Source organism: Hylobates moloch, unplaced genomic scaffold (assembly GCF_009828535.3).
Source record: "Hylobates moloch isolate HMO894 unplaced genomic scaffold, HMol_V3 SCAFFOLD_4, whole genome shotgun sequence".
NCBI lineage: Eukaryota > Metazoa > Chordata > Mammalia > Primates > Hylobatidae > Hylobates > Hylobates moloch.
The window spans coordinates 110,159,733-110,184,647 of record NW_026652279.1 but is presented as its reverse complement, the minus strand read 5'-3'; the positions used below and the strand labels follow the sequence as shown (position 1 = coordinate 110,184,647).

The 24,915-nt window shown below is 39.4% G+C and overlaps 1 protein-coding gene across 6 annotated transcripts in view; it reads left to right on the top strand.

Moving 5' to 3' along the window:
* The first annotated feature begins 2,940 nt into the window (after nucleotides 1–2,940).
* The window catches only part of RCBTB2 (RCC1 and BTB domain containing protein 2), a 56,127-nt gene continuing 34,152 nt past the window's right edge, over nucleotides 2,941–24,915 (top strand). For 3 of the 6 annotated variants that reach the window (XM_032150860.2, XM_032150866.2, XM_032150869.2), the window contains exons 1-2: nucleotides 14,294–14,417; nucleotides 22,928–23,026. The gene's annotated coding sequence lies outside the window, so the exon portion shown is untranslated. Of the gene's footprint in view, nucleotides 3,047–14,293; nucleotides 14,418–22,927; nucleotides 23,027–24,915 lie in introns of those variants that run through there. The other 3 variants (XM_032150868.2, XM_032150870.2, XM_032150865.2) reach the window with 3 other exon arrangements.

The window sequence follows — 24,915 nt, the reverse complement described above, 5'->3', positions numbered from 1 at the left end:
AATCTCGGCTCACTGCAACCTCCATCTCCCAGGTTCAAGCGATTCTCCTGCCTCAGTCTACCGAGTAGCTGGGATTACAGGTGCACGCCATCATGCCCGGCTAATTTTTGTATTTTAATAGAGATGGGTTTTCTCTGTGTTGGCCAGGCTGGTCACGAACTCCTGGCTTCAAGCAACCCACCTGCCTCGGCCTCCCAAAGTCGGGGGATTACAAGCATGAGCACCATGCCCAGCCTGGCTTTAATTTTTTAAATAAGAGGTTGTATACATGTCTTACCTACTAGATTTAAATAGAAAATTTCTGTGTGTGATTAAGACTAGTTATATATTAAGATAGAATTAACCATGTAAGCCTTCTGATATTGTAGCAACAAACACAGATGAAATGAAAGGATGCAATTTATACATTCTCATGAAACGGTCACTTGAGTTCCATTGAAATCTGTGTTCATAGCCTAAATGTAGTAAATTGAGATAATATGGATAATCTCAGTCAAAACTCATTTATCTCATCATTATTTAACTATATCAGGTCCAAGTTATGCCATGTGACTCAGCTCTTCATTTTCTAAAACTTTAAAGTTTTAAATCCATAGGAAGTTTCATCCATTTTTAAAATATGCTGTAAAAAGATGCTGGATTCAGACAGACCTGGGCTTGGTACTCAGTTCATCTTGAACCAGTTACTCAGCTTCTTTAAGCTTCCCTTTTATAAAATGAGGACAGTGACACAGTGCTCATCTCATGGAGTTATTGTGAGGCTTAAAATAGGTCATATGTAAGGGCTTGCAGCAATGCCTAAACATAATATGCATGCTCCAATATTGTCATTATCACTATGATTAATGGCCCATGGTACCTAGTACACAGCACTCAATAAATGTTAGTTCCTTTTCTAACAGAAGCTCTTGTTGCCATGGTTCTGCATTTCAAATCATTTGCCATATACATGTCTTACCACTAATTTATATTCTAAAGCCAAATCAGTTCAGGGTAAAGGAGTTACACTGAGACAGGAGTTTCAGGGACAATGCTAAAAACATCAATTTTGTATCTAAAAAATAGTTTTGATCATATTCTGTGAACAGAAGAGAAGTGTATGACTTAGCGGTGTCAGCTTTCTAGCATTATCTTCAAAACACAATTCTCCATTTCACAGTGGATGCATTCATAGGGATCCATAAGCCTGTATCCTCTGATGAGCCTAGAAAGCATCAGAATAATCCTCTTCAAGTCTCAAACACTGAAAGAAAAAGGGAGGGGACCAGCAGTTTTCCTGAGGATTGTCTCTTTGGGGTAGAAAATCCTCTGAGCTTTTTGGAAGATATGGGAGATGTATCTGATCCATGAGCTGGTTCAAGTGATCCTAGTGGGGAAGGAAAGGGAACAGGGAACTAGGAAGACTGGTTAAATGAGGGCCTAGACATTCCCATGAATGAAGTAAGTGGCACTGCTGGGTCATAGGTGATCAGGAAAGACAGACTGCTATGGAAAATGTTGAGATACATAGGTGTGCTGGGAAAGCATTCTAGGATGTTGAAACCCCGAGTGAGCCAAGGAAAGCTAAATCCTAATCAAAGAGAAGTCCAAAAGAAAGCCCTGTCAATCTTGTGGAAAGAGATCAGAAATAGAAGTGAATTGAGGTGAAAAGTAAATAGAAGCGAGCATGGGGCATAGCCACAGAGCCTAGAGCATTGCATTGCATCTTCCCAGTTTCTCAATAGTGTAGGTCCTGCCTACTTGGCAGCCCTGTTGTAAACCATTGACTGATAATTGCCTCCAAATTTGCCTGTCTTATGCTTCATTTCTCCTTCTATAAATTACTTGAGAAGTCCCCTGGGAATAGAATCAACAACCGTTTCGGTGGTGATGTTGGGACAGGTTTTCAGTCCCATGGGCCATACCCCAGGCTGCATAGCTCCAGGGAATAGGGCCAGAAATTTTCTATAGACCTCTCTCTTAATTTTAATTTTGGAAACCCTGAAGCTGAGTTTACCTCAAACCCATCACAAGGGTAATCATCTCAAAGTACAGAAAAAATGAAAATGCTCATGTTGTTTCTTATTCCACTGTCATGTATATGAGACCATCAGTTTAGACTATACTATTGAGCTTTAGAAACATTATACCAGGTCTTGCAAAATGAGACGATACATTGGTTTCCAAGGTTTCTCTAGCGACTTGTGTCTCAGGCCCCAAACCCTAGCTAGGAACTAGCATACCAGATAGGAATCTCAGGAGAGAGGATTAAATGGACACTGGTTCTAAATAATACAGACTCAATACCGTTTCTTCTAGGTGATGCTCTTAAACTTTCTCACTGACCCATGCATTGTGATTTCACAGCTGGGATGGCATTCTTGAGCCGAAGCTGATGTGAGATTCTGGATTTTGAAAAGCTTGGTGGGGAGACGCTCCAACCTTCCTTCCAGGTTGCAGATTTGCTACAATATCTCCAGACCCATGTTGGCTCAGACTGGAACGGCAAGATCAGGTTTGAGTTCCTGCTGTTCCAGAGAAAACTTAGGAAGGGCTCATCTGACCTCTAACTAGATTTCAGAATAGTCTGTTCCCTAAAATGAAATTTGAGTGAAGAGCCAGTTTTGTAGGAAGGCTGCAAATGATCATGCCCATTCCAGAAGTTATAAGAACACTCCAAGCTGAGGGTGTGAGGAACACCACCCCACTGAATACCCTAGAAGGAGAATAGAGAGAGGATATCAAGGCTCCAATATGGCCCTGGGATTGATGGCCTACTGTTTTTGTACTGGGGTCAGGATCACATCTTTATCTGTATGTATGGGGAGGTGATTCCTACTGTCAGTCATCAAGTGAAGAGGTGGATCTGTCCAACCAAAACACAAATCTGCAGATGTCTTGGCTTAGTTTTACGAGTTCCATGCTGGCTGCCAGGAGCCAACTGTTCCTCCTTTAGAGCTCTGACTCAAGGATGGACAGAAAAATCTTGTTTTCAGTTTAACCCTTCTGAAGACTACAATGATGCTAAGAGAAAACAAGAAAGAAATGAACAAAGAGACTATACAATGTAAGTATTTGCCTAATTCCTGCTTTCTCCTCTCCTCTCCATCTCAAAACCACTGCTCAAATTCCTCTGGATTCCTTCAACCACGTCTGTTTGTTTCCCTACATCCAACCTGTTCCCCTCATGTCATCCTCCAGACGGTATCTGCTCTGTTTAATATTTATCAATGCCCTTGAGGAACTGCCTTTCTAGATTAATCTCCAGCCTCGGCTCCACATGTTTCTTTCTGGCATTTCTGACTTTACGTTATGAGATCCAGAGAGTAAGCTTATAGCTTATGCTGAATTTGTCACAACAACTTTCATAATGCAGGGCATGCAGCACTGAGCCTATTTCCTTTGTCTACTGTGATAGCCTGGCCTTGACTCCCTGTGCAGGACCAGCCATTTAAAGGGTCATTAACAAAAGAAAGAAGACCCTTTTTCAATTTTACTCTGGAAGCCTAGAAATTTTTTTAAAAATATCCTTTCTGTTTTAAGAATATGCAGTGTCTTAGGAGAATTAAAAGGACCCAAGAAATTGAAATTTCTTAAAGGTAGGCTAAAGGGAGACTGCTTATCATTTTTACCACTAAGTGAAAAATGTACTAATTTCATTTTTCTAGTGAGTAGAAAACGTCTGTCTATAAAACTCATGTTTTTCTGAAAGTGTTTTCTCTGACAAGATGACTGTGTTCCACTGGGCTGGAAAGCATTATTAAGTATAACAATAAACTACACAAAGAAAAAAATCACAAAAATTTTCAGATCAGGAAATGCTTAAGTGTTTCCAAAAATGTTTATCAGTAAATGTTATTCTAGAATTAAAACATTTCCTGTTAATGATCATGCCATGGAGAAAATCATGTAATGCCAGTTATGAGATCTTATATATTTAGAAAAAAAACCCATTATAAGTAACATGAGATAAATAGGAATCATACCTTTTAAAAAAGATTATTATTCACATAAAAATTTAAACCTTAAACAATATAAAAATACAAGAGAGAAATAAATTAGTCAATATTTCAACTCTCAGAAATGACCATTCAATATTTAAGTATTTCCAAGCAGGTCTCAGTGTAAATAGACACACTTGTGTTCAATTTTACATATATAGTTTTTATGACTTGTATTTATATCAGCAACACATCCTGGACAGCTTTCCCTGTCAAAAAGTCCGGATCTGCAGTATTAGTGTTCACAATTGTGCATTTGTGTCACATGTATCCATTGAGATGTTCCAGGCTTCAGCAGCACCTCTCCAAACAAATCCTCGTGTGACAACCTAAAAAAAGCAGGAAGGGAAGGAGGGGGCAGCTGGGTGGGTGGGCAGGCGTGTGTTTTCAGAAGCCTCCTAGTGGACTTCCTTGTATGAAATTGAAGCATGATATTTCCCTGACCCCTTCGTGGGACTCGCAAAGGGGCTGTCTTTTTACTGAGCCCACAGCTCTCAATTCCTTGAGGCAGGGAGCATGCGAGCAAATGAGGGAGGAACTGGAGTGCACGGGTGCTGGAACTCGCAGCTGCTTCAGTGCCAGCAGGAGTGAACTCCACTCACTTGGATCTGCTGCGCTCTACTCCTTACAGGAGGGAGCACATAGGTGAGCAGGTGCAGGAGCCAGGGCGAGTGCTTTTGGGTACTGGCAGGAGTAAACTCTGTGCAGGTCCTGCGGCCGCATCTGCAGAGGGGTGTGCCTGCAACCCCTGAAACCCCAAAGGGAGTGCTACAGTGCCCTTTTAGCTTTGCCTGCTGTACACAGACAACTTGAGTGTTAACAGCTCAGCAGGCCCTCTGCCTTTTCACTTGAGGCAGCTGCCTTCTGCCAATGAGGGCAAAGGGCAAGTGTGACAGCTTTTTTTGTATCCTCACTCATGGCTCCTGAGCTCTTATCCAGCATCCAGGAGAAATGAGGTCTCATGAATGAATTGAAGGATGGTAAATGCATGGATTTTATTGCCAATGAAAGTGATCTTCATCAAGAGAGGGAGCTGAAAAGGGGACAAAATGGGAAGGTAATCTTCCCGTGAAGTCTGGTAGTCTCCAGCCAGATTCTTCTCCAAAGTTACGCCACCAAGCTGTCCTTCTGAAGTCAGGCCACTTCTCTCTGATGTCCAGCTGTAGTCCCTGACATTCAGCTGCTTCTCCTCTCTCTGCCAGCTGAGCCTGATGTTTTTATAGGCACAGGATCAGGGGCAGGGTGGGGCCATGGGTGCTTTGGAAAAGGCAGCATTTGAGCAAGGAAACAGGGGTGTAAGTTCTAACTCTGAGCCACAGTCTCAGGCTTTTCAGCTTGAGATGGGGCTTCACCGGGGACCTGCCCTTCTTTGCCTAGAATTTCTCTGTTCCCATCCCTATCAAAATGTCTATGGCTTGGACCAGTCACATGGCCACCCCAGACACTATCAAGTGAGAATGAATTGATACGACTGTCTCAGACAAGCCAGTCTTGCTCCTCTGTGATCGTCACAAAAATCAGAGTCCTGTGGGCAATAAAATGAGCTTAAATTCATGAATTCACAACAATATCAACAAAGAAACTCAATTAGTGGCCATTGCTGACTGCTAATGACCAACCCATTATTATAAAATTATTATAAAAACTGGCAAATTAAGAGACAGAATCAAATGCTTATCACACTTTTCCTATGTCACTGGGAAATCAAATCATTGAGGAAGAAAGTTTCCCTTTATAAAAGCATGTCAGCTAATAAATGAAGATGAAATGATAGGGTTAGGATATCACCATTTCCAGTATCTGTTAATGGATCTAGGTATTGAGCACTAACAACTACCAATATCACAGAAAGAAACAACCCAACATTATATGCCTCCTGGTGGAAGGACACAATACCATCTAGGAAGTCATCTTGCCAAAAATATAGAACCTGAATCTAACCAAGACTCTGGATCTAATCACACCAATTTGAGGGAAATATGAAGGGTACATTCAAGGAAATCAGATTTTGGAAAACTCAGTGATTGGCACAATTGTAGGCTACAGTTTGTTTACACCTCTACTTGGTTTTTTTCTTTTTTTAATTTATTTTTTATTATTATACTTTAATTTTTGGGGTACATGTGCACAACGTGCAGGTTTGTTACATAGGTATACATGTGCCATGTTGGTTTGCTGCACCCATCAACTCGTCATTTACATTAGGTAGTTCTCCTAATGCTATCCCTCCCCCAGTCCCCCATCCCTCAACAGGCCCCAGTGTGCGATGTTCCCCTCCCTGTGTCTACATGTTCTCATTGTTCAGCTTCCACTTATGAGTGAGAACATGAGGTGTTTGGTTTTCTTTTCTTGTGTTACTTTGCTGAGAATGATGGTTTCCAGTTTCATCCATGTCCCTGTAAAGGACATGAACTCATCCTTTTTTATGGCTGCATAGTATTCCATGTACACCTCTACTTGTTATAATTCATGATGCGCAGAAAAACCTTTAGGCCAAACTTAAAATATGTAAGGAGGCAGCTGTAAGCTAAACTTGATTTAACAATTATAAATGTTTCTTATCAGATTTAAGGTCTGCATTAATGTTAATGCTGGCTGGCTTTTCCTGAATTCCAAAAGGGAGGAGAGTATAATGAGGCATGTCCAACCCCTCCTTCCCATCATGGTCTGAACTAGGTTTTCAGGTTAACTTGGAGTGCACGTAGCCAAGAGGAGGGGTCCATTCAGATGGTTGAGGGGCTTAGAATTTTATTTTTGATTTACAACTATTAAGCATGAACCTAGCTTTCAGTGTATGTAGCCACTTACTAAAGATTTCTTTGATCAAAAATGACTATTGGCTATTAAATTTTATCAAACATTTTTCTCATCATCAATTAAAACATTTCTATTCCTTTGACCTATTATTATGGAGGAATATATTAATCAATTTCTTAACACTGAATCATATTTACATCTGAAAGGAACCCAATCTTGGTAATCGTACAATATATTTTTAAAATTATTGCTAGTTTCTATTTGTTACATTTTATTTAATATATTTTTCCTACTTAATATGCAAAAAGGTGCCATCTTTATCACATTTTGTTATCAGTTGGCTTTGCAAAAATCTTAAAATATTAAGGAAACACTAAGTCTAATCCTCCATTTTTAAAGGTAAAGATTTTTGAGGCCCTCAGAATATTAAGTGACTTACTAAGTTCACACTGTTTTTTTATTCCCTGCAAGTGTTGCACATCTACTCTTTTTTTTTTTTTTTTTTTTGAGTTGTGGGGTCTTGAAAACTCTGTCACTCTGGCTGGAATACAGTGGCACAATCAAGGCTCTGTGGCCTTGAACTTCTGGGGCTCAAATGATCCTCCCACCTCAGCCTCTCTAGTAGCTGAGACTACAGACATGAGCCACCACATCCCACTAAGTTCTTTTGTGTGTGTGTGTGTGTAGAGACAGGATCTCACTGTGTTGCCCAGCCTGGTCTTGAACTCCTGGCCTCAAGCCATCCTCCTGTCTCAGCCCCGCAAAGTGCTGGGATTACAAGTGTGAGGCACCACACCTGGCCCTTTTCTACTCTTTATATCCAGTCTTGCTAATTTCGACTCCTAAAATTTTCTCAAATCCATGTTCTGCTCTCTCTTTAAGCCCACGCCACTGTTACACTGAGTTCAAGGACAGCTGGTGTCCTGCCAGGGTTGATGCAATAGTGTCTTCAAGTGGTTTCCCCAGCTCCAGGCTCACCCTCCTCCCCACTGGCATGATGGTGAGCCATCATGTTGTCCTCCTGCTCAAAATCCTTTATTAGATCCTATGATACATCTTGCTGTTACATTGCCAAGGCCTTCTATTATTTGGCCCACTTACCTTTACATCTCATTTGGAAAGAGGCCGCATGGTCCAGTGGAAAGAGCTTCAGATGGGAATCAAAGATGGATTTGAGTCCTAGTTCCACCTCTTACTACTTATGTGACCTTAGGCAAGTTACCTAAGTCTCCACTATCTCACCTGTAGGATGGGGCAAAAATGACTTAAGTTGCCAGTAACTGTAATAAAAATGACTTAAGTTGCCAGTAACTGTAATGTTGACAAAAAGAGTCAAACTCTGTAAAATATTTGAAGGGGTTTATTCTGACCCAAATATGAGTGACAGATGGCCCATGACACAGCCCTCAGAAGATTGTGAGAATATGTGCCCAAGGTGGTCAGGATAAAGCTTGGTTTTATACATTTTAGGGAGACATAAAACATCATTCAATACATGTAAGGGGTATATTAGTTTAGTCCAGAAAGATGGGACAGCTGGAAGGAGTGGCTTCCAGGTTATAGGTAGATTCAAAGTTTTTCTGATTGGCAATTGGTTGAAAGAGTTAAATTATTGTCTAAAGACCTAGAATCAATAGATAGGAATGTCTGGGTTAAGATAAGGGGTTATGGAGACCAGGGTTTCCATTATGCAGATAGAACCAATAGAAGGGGATGTCTGGGTTAAGATAAGGGGTTGTAGAGACCAAAGTTCTCATTATGCAGAGGAAGTCTCTAGGTAGCAGGCATCAGAGAGAATAGATTGTAAAAGTTTCTTGTCAGAGGTGATTCTCTCCTGGAATAGGAAAAAGGAGGGAGAAGGAAGGGGATTCTCTTTAGAATACAGATTTTCCCCACAAGTCAGCTTCACAAGACTATCTCAAGATATGGCAAAGAAAATATATTTGGGCTTATAATATTTTGATTTGCTTCCTTATCTATCATGTGATGTTATGCCAGAGTCAGGTTGGAAAGTAGGTCACGTTATATAGCACTAAGTAAAACCTGTCTGATGAGACTATGGTTTGGAGGGCATGACTCCCCAGGCCCCAACATGGTGAAACTCGGTCTCCACTAAAAATACAAACATTAGCTGGGTATGGTGGCACGTGCCAGTAGCCCCAGCTACTTGGGAGGCTGAGGCAGGAGAAGCACTTGAACCTGAAAGGCAGAGGTTGCAGTGAGCTGAGATCGTGACAGAGGGAGACTCTATCTCAAAAAAAAAAAAAATTGCTATTTTTAAACAACTAATTTTTACAAATTTATTTTTTAATTAACAAAAATCTTTATATTTATGGTGTATAACATGATCTTTTGATATATGGATACACTATGAAATGGCTGAATCAAGCTAAGTAATATATGCATTACCTCATATACTTATCATTGTGTGTGTCTGCTGAGCACATTTAACATCTGCTTTCTTGGTAATTTGTAAATATACAAAACATTGTTATTAACCACAATCACCCTATTGTACTATAGATATCTTGAACTTATTCTTCCTACCTAACTGAATTTTTTTATTCTTTGACCAATATCTCCTTGATCCTCTGTAGCCCCAGCTCCCAGTAACCACCATTCAGCTCTTAACTTCTATGAGTTCAACTTTTTAAGGTTCCACATATGAATGAGATCATGTGATATTTTACTTAATGACCTCCAGGTTCATCCATGTTGTCACAAATGACAGAATTGTCTTATTTATTTTTTTTAAAGGCTGATTGATTTTTGACAAGGCTGTGAACACAATGGGAAAAGAACAGTCTCTTAAAAAAAATGGTGTAGGTAAAACTGGATAGCCATATGCAGAAGAATGAAATGAAACCTTTTTCTCACACCAAATACAAAAATCAACTAAAAATGGATTAAAGACTTAAAACTTAAGACCTGAAACTATAAAACCACTATAACATAGGGGAAAACTCGATGACATTGGTCGGGGCAATGATTTTTTTGAAGATGACCCCAAAAGCACAGGCAACTAAAGCAAAAATAGACAAACGGAATTACATCAAACTATAAGTCTTCTGTACAGCAAAGAAAACAATCAACAGAGTGAAGAGAAAAGCTAGCAAGTTGGAGAAAATATATGCAAACCATACATCTGTTAGGGCGTTAATATCCAAAATATATAAGGAATTCAAACAATTCAATAGCAATAAAACAACCCAATTTTAAAATGGGCAGTGGACCTGAATAAGCATTTATCAAAGAAGAGACACAAATGGCCAAGTAGATGAAAAAAATTTCAACATCATTAATCATCAGGGAAATGCAAGTTAAAACCATAATGAGATATCACCCCACACCTGTAAAGATGGCTATTATAAAAAAGATGAAAAAATAACAAGTGTTGGCAAGATGTGGAGAAAAGGGAACCTTTGTTGATGGGAACGTAAATTAGTACAGGTATTACGAAAACCAGTACAGAGGTCCTCAAAAAATTAAAAATAGGACTACTTTTAGCAATCTCACTACTGAGTATACGTCCAACGAAAATGAAATCAGTATGTTGAAGAGATATCTGTGCTCTCATGTTCACTGCAGCACTATTCACAATTGTTGAGATACAGAATCATCCTTAGTGTCCATTCATGAATGAATGGTTACTTTAATTTCCTACCATTGCCCTATTCCCTCCATATAGCCTTTGTTTCAGCCTTACTGAGCAATTTATAATTCTCAAACACATCACATTTCTTATTCTACTTAGACTACTTCCCTTCCCTAACACTTCCATCCCTAACCTTTGTTCTCTTAGCTAACTCATATACACACTGACTCAGCCTCCCAAGTGGCTGGGATTACAGGCACCCACCACCATGCCTGGCTAATTTTTGTATTTTTAGCAGTGACAGGGTTTCACCATGTTGGCCACACTGATCAAGAACTCCTGGCCTCAAGTGATCCGCCCGTCTCCGCCTCCCAAAGTGCTGTAATTACAGGCATGAGCCACAGCACCCAGCCCACACTGAAAACTTAATGCTAAAGTAATCTGTTTTGGAAAGCCTTCTTTGATCACCTCTTGGTATTTTGTCATTCTTTCACTATTGCCACAGTAAGTGTATATGTGCCTATTATCATCTTTATCACTTTTATATTCTAACACCAATTATAATACCATGCTGAGATGCACAATGCTATACAGCATGGTAATAGCATGCATCAGTAAAGGTGCAGTGTGACTGATATCTCTACAAAACACAGAGCTGGGCAGTGCAACAATTTAATGAAGTCTCAAGCAATTTAAGTTCTAGAAAACTAAGGTGCTACCCAAGGTCATTCACCTAATCAATGGCACATAGGGTACCAAAGTGCAGGCTGCTTGCAGTCATTCATTCATGCATTCGATCTGTAATAAGCAGAATGATGTAGAAATTTACTGGTGCTAAACTTTTGTTCTGGAGACTCAAAGAGGAAATAAAGAACATTTTCCTCTTCCCTGAAGCATAATTAGACTTTCTGAATTTCCAAGAAAAAGTCAAAAGATGGCCCCATCCAACTTTTCTTGTGATTAGGGCCTTGGTGCCTGGATACCTGAAAAGAAAAAAGCGAGATGAATTCCTCTGCTTTTGGATAAGTAAAGGAAGCTTAAAGATACCCTAAAAGCAGAAATAATTAGGGGGTTTTAAAAAGGGAAGAAAGGGAAGACTTTTATTGCAGCTGGATCCCCATTGTGGGCTGGAAAAGGACAAGGGCTCCTAGTTTCACAAGAGTAGTGTCACGAACTTGTTAGGACATAAGAAGTGGCAGGACTAAAACCATGTCTTGAAATAAAATTGCTAAGGGAATGAGAAGACAGAGAAGTCCAAGAACCAAACTCTGGGCATGCCAATGGCTGGAGAAGTGGAGAATGAGCCAGTGGAGCTGCCAGTGAGGTGGACGAACCAAGAGACAGGGGCCACCTGAAGGCCAAGAGAAGAAGATGAATGCTTCAAGATGGCAGCTGTAAGCAACGTTTCTAATGCTGCTGATAGTTCAGGTGAGACAATGGAAAAGTAACCACTGATTTAGCAATTCTGAGGTCACTGGTGACTTTGCCAAGAGGAGTTTCAATGGAGGGGCAGGGGCAAAAGCCTGGCTGAAATAGATTCAAGAATGAATAGGAGGGCCAGGCATGGTAGCTCACATCTATAACCTCGGCACTTTGGAAGGCTGAGGTGGACAGATCACCAGAGGTCAGGAGCTCAAGACCATTCTGGCCAACATGGTGAAACCCCATCTCTATTAAAAATTCAAAAATTAGCTGAGCATGGTGGCACACACCTGTCGTTCCAACTACTTGTGAGGCTTAGGCACGAGAATCACTTAACCCGGGAGGCGGAGGTTGCAATGAGCTGAGATTGCGCCACTGCACTCCAGCCTGGGCAACAGAACAAGATTCTATCTCAAAAAAAAAAAAAAAAAAGAGGATGAATAGGAGGAGGGGATGAGGATACAGTGAGTATAAGTGACTCTTTTAAGACATTTTGGAAGAGACCAGAGAATACGTTGGTAGCTGGTAGGGGACATATAATCAAGGAACTTTTTAAAAGATAGGCAAATGCTGCACAATGTTAATATGCTTATGGGGATGTTCCAAAAATTAATGATACAAAAATTAATAATGTAGGATTGAGAGGTGACAACTACCTGAGTGAAAACCTTGAAACTGTAAGGAAGACAGGATCTAATACAAAGTAGAAGAGTTGAACATAAATAAGAGCATGCACAGCTCATTCGCAGTAATAGGAAGGAATACAGAGTGCTCAGGTCCAGATGTAGCTAAACTTGGGAGATGTGGTGATGGGAACTTTAACTCCTGAAATACTAACCTATACTCTCTCAGAGTCTAAATTTTTAGTCTACTGAATTCAGCAATACAGTGAAGTTTAGTAGACCAAATTATCCAAAAATTTTGAAGGAAACTTTTATGTGATCGAGACATTTTTACCTCTTACTTTTAATTTTGACCGCCCTGGGAAAAACTGTTGGACCCATATGAAATTAAAATCTTTAGTGAAACACATTCTTTTATAGGTATATTTTAAAGTTTTAACTTCTGAGATATCACAGTTTTCAAAACACTAAGACATGTTTTTATTGTTAGCTAATTGTCAGGCTTCAGCTGAAGCACAGTGTAAGGCCTGCATGAACTTCAGCTGTCCATAATGTGTAAAAGACCAAGTGTGCAAGGCAAACAGATCTTGCCATGGTTGCTGATGAAAGAAACTTAATCTCTTGGGGCCGGAGTTGCCTTATCTGTAAAGTAAGGATAATCCTTGCCTTATAGGATTATTGTGAGCTCCAAATAAGATAAAGCTCTTGGCACACAATAGGTGCTTAAAAAAAAAATGCCAGGTATCATCACTGAAGTGAGCTTTTTCTGAGAGCAAACATGTTTAACTCATAAATTTCTTTCATTGATAAGATGTAACCAATGGAGAAACTTGAGGCAGGCACACGATGCCTCTCTGCACTATCTTTGCAACTTCCTGTTAATGTATACTTACTTTTTCTTCCATTTAGAGCTCTACAAGAAACACCTGTGTACCATCTTGCGCGCCTCCTTCTGAGGCTCAGTGGGCTATGCTCAGAGAACAGAGATAAATGTCTGCCCTCTGTAGCAGAAAGGCAGTTATACATTTTAGAATGATGTTTTTCCGAAGAAATGACAAAAGCCAGACGAAACAGACTGACACGCTCACTGTGGTTTGGAATCTCAGTTTTTCTATTTGGCTTTACTACTTTTGGCTCTACACTGGAGAGGAACCAGTGTCCTCATGAAACAGCCAGTATAAAAGCAAGCAGCTTACTTCACAGGAATAGCTAATAACATTTAACTGTTGAGCATTTCACCAAAACCCACTCAGGTCAATTTAAGTGTAGTGCAGTGGAAGAAATTATTGCACACTGCAAAGTTGTGGTGCATTTTACTTAAATCTACAAAGGCCAACAGAAGTGCAGTGTAATATAACAAATTACTACAAGACATTATAATAATAAGGGGAGAAGGTGGCTGTTTCTGAAGCCCTTGGCCCCAAGGTAACTGAGGTTATCCCCCTGAACCCCCCAGCACACATCCCTCATTATTTCAGCATTTGTACTATAGAGGGTTACAAGACTTCCGTCCCACAGCAATGGGGTGAAAACGTGAAGTGATCGGAGCTCCCAGATGGAGGGGTCACCACTAGAAGAAAAGCTGGGGCAGGCTGGAGGAGAGGGGCTGTGGAAAAGGTTGCTCTCAGCATCATACACGCTTCATCCTTCTAGGTCGGGTATCCACAAATGCCCAGGATTTGCGAGAACATAACCCTGGAGAAGCTGGGGGTGACCCACGGAGGAACTCCCTGGAAAAGCGGAGGCGGCCCCAATGGGAGACTCCCGGGGGTCAACTCCGAGGGGAGGGGGCGTCTGAGAGAAAGGGGAGGGGCGGCGGTGGGCAGCCTAGGGAGGAGAGGAGGGGCGAGGCGCCGTCGCCAGCCCCCTCCCCTCGTCTGCGCTCCCTTCCTTTCCCTCTCGGCCGGGCACCGGAGCGCATCCCGCCGAGGCCGGGCCGTTTCAGGGGGAGGCGCCAACTCGTCGCGGCGCCGGGCCCCTGACCGTTGCAGTAACCGCTACTCAGGAGGCGGAGCGGACAAGGCTCCGGCCTGCGCGGAGGTAAGAGGGTGGAGGAGTGGTGTGGGTGGCCGAGGGGGATCGCGGCCGTGACGTGGGATGCTGTCAGGTACCCCTGGGGCAGGCCACCTCTCCCCGCCCCTGCGGCCCGACCTCCCCGCCAGAGACCGCTGGGGGGCCCAGGGGACTAGAGCCGCGACCGTGCCACAGGCCTAGGCGTCGTCGCGCATGCGTAAACCTGCTAGCGGGAGTTAAGGGCTAGGTTCTGGGGCTACACCCAGCCCAGGCCGCGGGCAGAGGCTGCCCTGCGCATGCGCAATTCCGCTGGCGTGGGCCCGGCGCGCTGCTCTGGGCCTACATCCTGTCCAGGCTGCCGGCCCAGTCTGCGCTGCGCATGCGCGGGTCCTCTGGTAGGGGTCGCGTTTGGCGTCGTTCCTGGGTGATCACCTGCCCGGAGGCCGCTGTCATCCTAAGCTCCCGCGTCTGGTGTGGCTGGGGGGGTGGGGGGGGCGCGTCACAGGTCCCGAGGGAGCGTCCTGCCTGAAGTTTCTCCTTCCTAACCCACTCGCTGCACTGCATAGGTTGCTGACGTTTTCATTTCTATGGCCTCGACCCCTAGGCTCCTGTCCCATAAATCTAGTACCCCAGGTCCCGGGCCCCGGACCGTCTCGCTAACTCAGTGGCAGTATATGCTTTCGACATTTGGTCCTGATGTCCAGGAATAGCGCGGAAAGTTTGACTTTGTTAGGCGAATCTGTTTTGGAACTGTGGAGGGATGGGAAGAAATCGCCGAGCGTCTTAAGCCGCAACATACTGCTCTGCTCAGCCCTGGAAATAGAGGTTTTCAGACATTGAAAACTTTCCAAGTGCTCCGTCTTGGCGGAGAAAGAACTGAGTTGGAAGGCGAATTTAGAATGAACTTTTTGCTTTTGTTCTTTGCAAAAATTACATAAAATGTTGCAACAGTTCGAGACCAGGACTATAACAAAACGCATTTCGTGGAGCTACTTTGTACCGCGCTTGGCGACTTACCTTGTGAGAGCTGAATAAAAGTGGTTGAGTTCACAAACAGTGCTCTGGATCCTTGCTCTTTCCCCCAGACTCGAAAGTGACAGTCACTGTTTAACGTTTTTATTGAGCCTCCTGGCTTTGCACCTTCCTAGTATTGCGTTCCTGCTCGGTTTTACACCTTATTAGACAGTGGGTCTTAGTTAAGTCAGTTTCGTGACTCCTGGGGCTACTGTGAAGAGTTTCTAACAATACTGTGTGCTTTGTAATCTTATATGATGTGCTGATACAGATATTTGGAGGCTGGAATAGAAGAGCCACTTAGGCTCAGAGAATGAGTACTCTAGGTGAAATGTAATCTCTTTATTTCCTGCTAGACAGTACATGCGTGTTATTAAGCAGCAGGTAAAAGCAACCAGAATGATACGTTCTTGCATACCCCACTTCCACCACTCAGGCCTTATTGCTCTTGCTGGGCTCGCCAAGCGGACCCTCACCCCAGGGCTTTTGCGTTTGATATTTCCAGTATGCTCAATGCTCACTTTCCCACTCCTCGCAAATCTGCATGGCACAGAACTTTATTTAAGTCTTGAAACAATTGCCATCATTTCAGAGAGGTGACTGCCTCACCTAAAATGGCTGGCTCTCCAAACTCTTGTACGGCTAGTTTGGCTTTGTAGCACTTAATCACCATCTGATATTATATATTTGTAAGGGTATGATCAATCTATCTCCACCATAATTGAAGCTCAGAAGGTATTTGTTAATTGTAGAAATAAAATTGGAAACTAACTTACTCCAGAGATATTTTTGTACTAAACTCAACCTAGATTCATTCATTTATTCAACAAAAATTTATTTTCTATCAGGTCCTGTCCTTGATGCTTGGGATGCATCAATGAACAAAAGAGACAAAGATCCCTTCCCTCTGGAGCTTACATTCTAGCAAAGAATGATAAAAAACATATTTGCATATTAGGTTAGAAAAGCACGAATGCTATGAAAAAATGAAAAAGGAGAACAGAGAAAGGGAATTGGGAGTGCAGGTGTGGGTTGCAATTTTAAACATCATGGATATGGTGAGTCTGAAGGATAAACCAAAGGTAATGTTTAACATGGAGAACTGGGTTTTAGAAATAAATGTTCTTCTGGGAGAAAACGTTCTTTATCATGCTCTACAATGTCTTTTATGGGAGCCCACAGCATGACCCTTGTGATAAATGTCACCATTTTTTATAGTATATAGGTGAAAAAACTTTTTTTTCCCAAATAAGAGTTCAAATTATTCAGGTGTTTACAGTTTAACTTAGCACATCCAATGAAGACACTGGACTTTTACAAGGAAGAGCTAGCCAGACATCTATGTAAATTGTGCTGAGAAAAACTGTACGTTGTCTCCACAGTTTTTTGCAATTGCTTCTAAATGTCCCTCTGACTGTGGATGACTAGTGAAGATCTTTTCTAAGAATGGTCATTGCTTTTCTGTATTTGAAACTGTGTAGGAGAGGAGCTTAAATCACCCGGTGTGATGTTATGCTATAAAGTATTAAATGACCTCTCTTAAAGGTATCTGAATGAACCAGATAACCTAACTAAATTTCAATCCATAATTAAAGAAGTCTTAGAGAAAGAGGGTGATGGAGAGGAATAATGTTAGAAAGTAAAGTGTGTTTCCCCTCATGTCCTTTACTTACATAAATTACAAATACTCTGTTCAAACACCAAAATATTATTAATCTAGGACCATAAATGTAAGGAGTCCATGGAATTTGCTTATGCCCTATGAAATTGTCATATTCCAGTTTGGTTTTATCAGTTGGTTAAAGTAAAATTTAAATGCCCCAAGATACTGCTACTGTTGAGGTTTACTTGGATTTAAATTACTACAAATCAGGCCGGACGTGGTGGCTCACCTGTAATCCCAGCACTTTGAGAGACCGAGGCAGTCAAATATTCTTGAGCCCAGGAGTTAGAGACCAGCCTGGACAACATGGCAGCACTCTGTCTCTACAGAAAAACTAACAAAAAAAAAATTAGCCAGGCATGGTGGCACACACCTGTAGTTTCAGATACTTGGGAGGCTGTGGTGAGAGGATCACTTGAGCCGGGAAGGTTGAGGCTGCAGTGAGTCATGATCACACCATTGCACTCCAGCCTGGGCAATAGAGTAAGACCCCATCTTATAAATAAATAAATAAATATCGCTACAGATTAAAATTGTCCAGGAAAAGGCAGATTGGAGACCAGGAATTATTGGAGCTATAGAATGACATTAAGGACTCTTGTTAAAGACTAAAAGAGAGTTCTACATGGAGATTTTACTTCAAAGGAGTGGATAGCTTGCCTCCTGGTAAGGGATATCATAATGTCCATCAATGGGAGGCTGAGATGATACTTCCAGCTTTCATTGTCTGGAAGGAACATGTGTCCAGTTCACATGGTGATCACATTCTAACAACGTGAAGGTTTCCAGGAAACTTAAACCATAATAATTTTTCAGCATTAATCTGACATTAGAGCAGGTTTCTTTTATGTCTTCAGCCTTGCTAATTGGCCTGAGCTAGTATCTCTTATGTATATCTCCCTATGGAAGATGTTTTGAGCTAACAAGTACCAGTAGGAGATAGTACATGAATAAAACATAAATTTTGACTGCATTATAATATGTCCTGTATTATGCTGCATGTATGCATGTATATAATACTGAACAAAACCAATCTCAAGTGGAAATGAACCAAGGCCAAGAGGGCCTGCCATGTTGAAGGAATATATATGCTGTGGGTCAAAGATCTTTAACAATTAGGATCTCTGTAACAGGAGTGTTAAGATTTTTTTTTTGAAAAATTGGATTAAATCTATAAGGACCTAGATTTAAAATGGATTTACAAATGAGATCTCAAGTCTCAACTCACATTAGTGCATATAACAACTTAAAAATATTTTTATCATTTATGTTGGTTATTTTTCATATTATAACATGACACTTTTGCTGTATGTGGCTGAAAAGACCGAAGTTGTCAAGCTCAGTAATCTTTTCAATTAAATACCGCTTTGCGTTGTACTGAAGATCTGACTCATCACTCTTGTTGAAATTTGGAAAACTTTTTAAAAAAATAAATAATTAAAATAGCAACAGTGTTTCTGTATTCTACACAATAGTTTTCTGTTTTTCATGAACATATGGCAATACCATTTCCTTTGAGGTTGTGTGCTAGTTTTAGTTATGCTTTTAGTGTTTTAGTTTTGTCCATCCTGTTTATAATTGTTCCATTTTAATTAGCCATGTAGGTATTTTACTGTTACTTGTCGTTGATTTTAGACATCTCATTTAAGTGGAGCCAACATTACAGCTAATACTATCCTTTTTTGCAAGTGAAAATTGGGATCATGTTTTATTGTACATGTATTTATATTATTTATAACTTGAAGATGACCCTTAAAAAGCTATTAAAGATACTATCTAATGACTTACCTAAGGATATATTTGGGAACCATCATTATCCTATTGAAATTTATGTGGTCTGCAGCTCATTAACACACCGATGCTGTAAACTGCATGCTGGTGCCCTGAAAGACATCGATATTATTTAATTTCCTGTTTCTTTTGATTATAAAAGCATCATCAAATGTGTTACCCACCCAGATGGGATAATTTTAAGCATAGATTTCTATATTGAGAGAATTCTAAAAATATTAATGTGTTTCTCAAACATAGCTTTAGAGTTGATCTCATTAAGTTGAATTTTAAAATATGTAATACTGGGACTTCTCTGCAGGAATTGCTGTTTTTTTCACCGCTTCTTCTGTAATCACTTCTAAAGAAGAATTATTAGCATTTAGAAGCCCCTGATTAACTGCAAAATATCAGCACTTAAAACCTACCATTGGGTTGAGGTAATGTGGACGAAAGTCCCTAAGAGCTGGATATTGTTTTGCTCTACGTTATTCTGTTTGCTCTCATGTATTTGCTTTCAATTCAGTGCCTACTGCAGGCACTGAATTAATATTTGTTGAATGAATTAGGCAAATGAACCTATGTCCCATAATCAGCTTAACTAATTTTTTAGGTCAGAGGTATTACCGCGTAATATAACACATTGTGTAGCAGATACACTGATTAATACTGATTACTTTACCAAAAATAATATGTACAGACTGCCTGTTATATGTTTTGCACAGGGAAATGAATTATTTGACTTTATGTGAGGATTAAGAATGAATGTGTTTATCACATTATCCAAAGAGTGTCCCCTTGTTCAGTAGTCTTCAACTGTGTAGTTTTTAAGAGTGTAGAGAAAACTCTCAACATAGAGTATATAGAAATAAGGAGTTATCTGCCCCAAACAGGGATACTTTAAAAATAAATTAGTGAACCGTACAATTAGGAAAACAGCTGAAATAGGAAATGTCATGTGACAGATTACCTTAGTTGATATATATTTGGCTTTGAAACATTACTTTTGTACAGACTTGAAATACTGGCCACCGAGTGTCCCATTTGGAACCTTTAAAGACAGAGATCAGTGGCAGGAACTTCTGCTTGGAGAGGGTACTTATCATTCCGTTTTCTATTTATATTGCAAGGCAAACATTAGTACAATAAGGTTCTGTAAAAGCAGTTTTAGGTTACATTTTAATAAAATGAGGAAATACATAAGAGTCTGTTTTGCAAAGAACAAAGCACTTTTTAATATAAATAACTATATATCATACATATATCATATATATCATATATATCATATGTATATGATATATATGTATGATATATATACATATGAGCCAAGTCATATATCCCGAAACAAACACATAAGGGAAAAACTAATAAAGTAACACATAGTAAGATAGTGAGATAATCTTACTATCATCCAATAGTAAGATGATATGAGATGATCTTATGCTGTAACACTGTCACTATGAAGAAAATCTTCCCAATACTGTTGCCAGCTTCTGCCCTGGCTCTACAAAAAACATTGCACTCCTATGCAGAAGAGGGGGACATTTGTAAGCAGATTTAGACCATAGTAGAAAGCACATTTTTGCCATTTTAATACACTGATATTAAACAATTTTTTTTAACTATTTTGGATTTTTCTTACAGGTACAATAGTATAAATACTACTCATTGGATATGTTATTTAATCCTCCTATTTAAAAAAATCTATTTATTATTATTATTATTTTTTGAGATGGAGTCTCACTCTGTCACCCAGGCTGGAGTGCAGTGGTGTGATCTTGGATCACTGTAACCTCTGCCTCCCAGGTTCAAGTGATTCTCCTGCCTCAGCCTCCCAGCTAGCTGGGACTACAGGCACACACCCTTATGCCTGGCTAATTTTTGTATTTTTAGTAGAGATGGGGTTTCACCATGCTGGCCAGGCTGGTCTCCAGTCTTCTGACCTCAATTAATCCTCCCATCTCTGCCTCCCAAAGTGTTGGGATTACAGGCGTGAGCCACTGCGCCCAGGGTATTTTTATTTTTTTAGAGACAGAGTCTTGCTCTGTTGCTTAGGCTAATGTGCAGTGGTGTGATCATAGCTCATTTAGAAAAAGTATTTATTTATTTTTTATTTTTTGAGATAAGATCTTTGTCACCCAGGCTGAGTGCAGTGGTGCGATCATGGTTCACCGCAGCCTCGACATCCTGGGTTCAAGCGATCCACCTATCTTAGCCTCCTGAGTAGCTGGGACTACAGGTGTGTACTACCACATGTAGCTAATTTTTAAGTTTTCTGTAGAGACGGCATCTTCCTATGTTGCCCAGGCTAGTCTCAAACTTTTGGGGGTCTCAAGCAATCCTCAAAGTGCTGGGATTACAGGTGTGAGCCACCATGCCTGGTCTTCCTAGGGTATTGATTCAATTTTATTTTATAGATGTCTAAAGAAATTATAGTTTATGAGTTTTCATTACCAAACGTTTATTGAATTTCCATGTCCTTGGTAAAGGCAAAATTAGAATGATAGAATTCTCATTTTAAGAGTTTATTTTCTTTAACATTGGGTAACCTTGATGTCTCCATCCTGAGCTGATTAATTTAAGCTTAAAATCTTGAAAACCATGTTGCCAAATGGAAAAGCCATAGCATATCAATTCATTGACAAGAGTTACATGGGACATTTTATCTCTGGTATTCCCTCCAGCAAAACTTCCCCGTGAAAAAATTCCCTTCAAAGTCTAGCCATGCATGTGTTGGTATCCATAACACATTAAAATAGTACTATCTTCTGCATGTTTTAAAATGTTATCAAATAGTATATCATATGTATCATTTTGTGACTTAGTGATTTTGGTGAACATTCTAGATATACCTGTTTTGATTCTAGATAATTTATTTTAATAGCTATATAGTATGCGTATGCCACAGTTTATTGGTTTTGTTGATCAATTCGTTTGTTCTTTCTTGCTTTTTGCTATTGGGAATATTTGTGTGTATGCTCTAGAGTTTATCTAGGGCAGTGTTGCTAAAATTGCAGGACTTGTTAGTGATCTGGAAATTAGTGGGCTGAGATCAGCATTTTCTTTTAAAATGAAATTGAACAGGATAAAATAGGATAGAGTAGGGTAGAATAAAATAGCATAAAGTAGAAAAATGGAAAAGATATCAAGCATCTTATGTAGGAGGAGTAAGAATTATTTTGTGAAATTTTTGTTTCAGTTATATATACATATCAAAAAAGACGGAAAGACTGCTATGGTCTAAATATTGTTGAATTGTTCTGTAAAGTCATTGTACCAATTTACATTCCTTCTAGCAGTATATATGAGTGTGCCTTCTCATCTACATCCTCACCAGCACTTGGCATTGTCCCCCTTTAACTTTTGATGATCTGATAGAAGAGATCTCTTATTGTGGTTGCATTTCTATGATAAATAACATGGTGAACTTGAGTATCTTTTAATACATTTATTAATTTATTCTTCTGTGAATTGCATGAATCCTTTGCTCACTTTTGAATTGTGTCGTTTGTTTTATTTTTACTGATTTGCAGGCATTCTTTATATATTTTGTGTATGGATCCTTTCCAAGCTGTCCATTATGTATGTTACAAATATCTTCCCCCATTCTGTGGCATATTTTTCCCTTTGTTCAAGTTTACTGCTCTTTTCTTTGTGTTTTATGCTTTCCTGTCTTATGTATGAAATCTTTAACTGCTCTGAGGTCATAAGTATATTTCTATACTTCTAAAAGTTTGAAAGTTTTGATTTGTTTTTACATTTCCACATGGATTCTCTTTTATTTTCCATATGGAAATACTATAGATTAAATTCTCCTTAGTGTGCATTTTTTCATGTGTTTCAGTGTCCAAATTGTTGAAACTCTCTCCTGAAGCTTATAAAGTATGATATTCTAAAGTTACATTTTACAACTTTAGTATTTTTATAATAGAGCATCTCTGCTGCTGACTTTTTAATAGTAGATAGCACAGATACAATTTTAAACTGTATTTTTCTGAGATAAAGAATGGATTGTTAAATGTGCAAGATAGTGTATTCTTTTCCTTCTGTTTTTCTCTAATAGAATTTATTTGTGTATTTATATTTCCAGTCACATTAATTTTGCTCTAGAAGACAACTTTACAAGGATCTAAAAGGAACAGGATTAAAGATGACTGAATACTGGGTTCCAGAAATTTAAAACAATCAGGTACAAAAGTTTTTGGAGGGAATGCTCCCAGCCAGTCAGTATAAAATAAAACTGTTGAGAATGTACACAAGAAAAACTTAAAGTATCTAGCCCTGAAATACAGTGGAGGGTCCCAAAACAAGGGCTTTGGAATAGTCCTGGTTCAAATAGTTACTGGCTGTGACACTGATTGGTTGGTGACTATTGGTCACGTTACTGAAATGTGTGAATAAAATGGAGGCAATGATTAACCTGTTTCATTTGGATATTATAAAGATTAAATGAGATAAGGTGAGGCACTTAGTGCCTGGCACAGAATAACTTTATTTTTACTGTTGTTATTGCTGTTGTTATTTAGAATACATTTTATCACATCATGGATATGGCTTTCTGTATGTATATTGTGAATTGTTATTTTAAGTATATATATCAACATATCATTAATAGCCTGGTGAAATCACATGGATAACAGGGTAAGGTAATCTCCACATGTATTGCACAAACTATACATGCAAATTGGGGATGATAGTTTTCTTTATTATGTATGCATCACATTGAAATAATGTAAAAAAAAAAGCCAACCATCTCCCACAATGCTAAAAAATTCAAAACACTTTTTAATAGTATTATACAATAGTAATTAATCTTGATTTATTTTTAAATCTTGAAGGACTTTCTGATTGACAAAGATGAAATTATGTTAATCTTATATTTCATTCAGTTTGAATCCTGCACATCATTTATTTGAATGTGGTAATTTCTATGACATACATACAGTTATGTCTTAGCCTGATGTCAGATAAACAGAACGGCCTGTTTTCCCACCATTCTAATTTTAAAGAGTTTAATTATACTTGAAATTGATAAAAGACACTGAAAAGAGGTTATTTCCTACTCAAAAGCCCAGAATCACTTTTTTATGATTTTAGCACATTAGCAAGATTTCCCTTCTGCTAGGAACGAAAGGGGCCTTGGGTAGTGCAGTGAGGGGCAGTCATATCTCTACTTGGTCCCTTCTCCTTTTTTCTCTTCTCTCCCTCTTTCTTCTCCTCTCCTTTTATTTTTTATTCCAGTAAACTTGGGGCAAATATGGAAAAAGTGTTTCCTGGTAGGATGAGGCAGAAAGAGAGGGAACTTTGGTTACAGGCCAGTTCCAATATACAAAAAACTGGGTTCTAAGGATGCTTTGTATGAATACGTTGCGTTTTACTCTGAGCCATGGCTGTGGGTTATAGCAATGAAGGAATCATTGTCTGCCCTTTTGAAGAGCTTACCAATTAATAGAGAAGGTACATCATACAAGAATAACTGTCATATGAGGCAGAATTTGAAAAATGCCATCAATGTAGTTAAAAACAAAACCAAAAGTGCTGTGGAAATACAGAGAAGAGGTCCCAGCCCATTTGGGTAATTAGGATCCACATTGATGTAAATCTCAGTGGCAGTCATGCTGGGTCTTAGAGAAAATTAGGATTTTAACAGATCTGCTAAGATGCCATAGATAATATGTAGTAAGTATTAAGTAAAATGACAGAATATCTTTCCATATTGTCAATCAGATCGATTTATAAATTTTTAAGTGAGAAACTTCTAAGTGATCTTCTTAAAAGCAAGCATATCTTTATTTGTTTCCAAATGTTAGAAAGTAATACTTTGCTATTAATTTTCATAATTTTAAGTTATAATAATTCTGAATAAATTATGATTTCTCGTATTCTGAGAGATCTTTTTATAGCTGAGGAAAAAAATTACTAATATCCTCAAGGGCATAGAAGACGTTGATAAGGAACACTGTTTAGACTTGGCCGTATTTTGATTATTGTTTTTATCTGTCTATTATGAGGCTGTCACTCTACTGTAGAAAATATCAGATAAAATGTTCTGATGTTAGTACCTGAAATAATAGATTG